The 745-nt window shown below is 41.6% G+C and overlaps 1 pseudogene across 1 annotated transcript; it reads left to right on the top strand.

The window, feature by feature from the left end:
• On the top strand, nucleotides 1–542 carry LOC149822992 (calcium-binding protein KRP1 pseudogene; annotated as a pseudogene). Its single transcript, XR_016425856.1, has one exon. The product of XR_016425856.1 is annotated as a calcium-binding protein KRP1 pseudogene (transcript).
• The last annotated feature ends 203 nt before the right edge of the window (nucleotides 543–745 follow it).

Raw genomic sequence — 745 nt, 5'->3', positions numbered from 1 at the left:
TCCCTCGTATCCTTCTTCTTCTTCTTCTTCTTCTTCTTCTTCTTCTTCTTCTTCTTCTTCTTCATTGTTTGTGAATATATATCTTAGACAAGAGATATGGCAGCGAAGATGGCAGAGAACTTTGAGGATTTCCTGCCTGTGATGGCAGAGAAGTTGGGAGCAGAGGGGCTGATGGACGAGCTCTGCAATGGTTTCAGGCTGCTGATGGACCCGCAGAGAGGGCTCATCACGTTCGAGAGCCTGAAGAGAAACGCGGAGGCGTTGGGGTTGAAGGGGATGAGCGACGAGGAGGTGATGGGCATGTTGAGAGAGGGAGATTTGGATGGTGATGGTGCTCTTAACCAGATGGAGTTCTGTGTCCTCATGCTCAGATTGAGCCCAGAGTTGATGGACTACTCGTGGAGATTGCTCGATGAGAGACTCGAATTCGATTGCAAATAGCAAATTCTTTTTTATATATTTGTTTTTGTTTCTTTTGGCTAGCAGATGAAATCAAGAAAATGATATAAGAAATCCATTCTTTTTAAGACTATTTTGCTTCTCATACTGTGTTGTGCATTGGAAATTCCGACATCTTTTGTTATATATTGTTGGTGTCTGTTTTTTTTTTGTGAATGTATGGTTTGAAATTGGATAAGTAAAATAAGTGGATTTCGCATAGAGGGGATTTTGGTGTATAGGAATTAGATTGGATTGATTGAATGGTTGGTGTTTCTGAACAAACTTAGGCAGGTTATGGGACTTC

This window comes from Nuphar pumila, chromosome 11 (assembly GCF_984573655.1).
Source record: "Nuphar pumila chromosome 11, dmNupPumi1.hap1.1, whole genome shotgun sequence".
NCBI lineage: Eukaryota > Viridiplantae > Streptophyta > Magnoliopsida > Nymphaeales > Nymphaeaceae > Nuphar > Nuphar pumila.
This window is presented reverse-complemented; position numbering and strand designations above follow the sequence as displayed.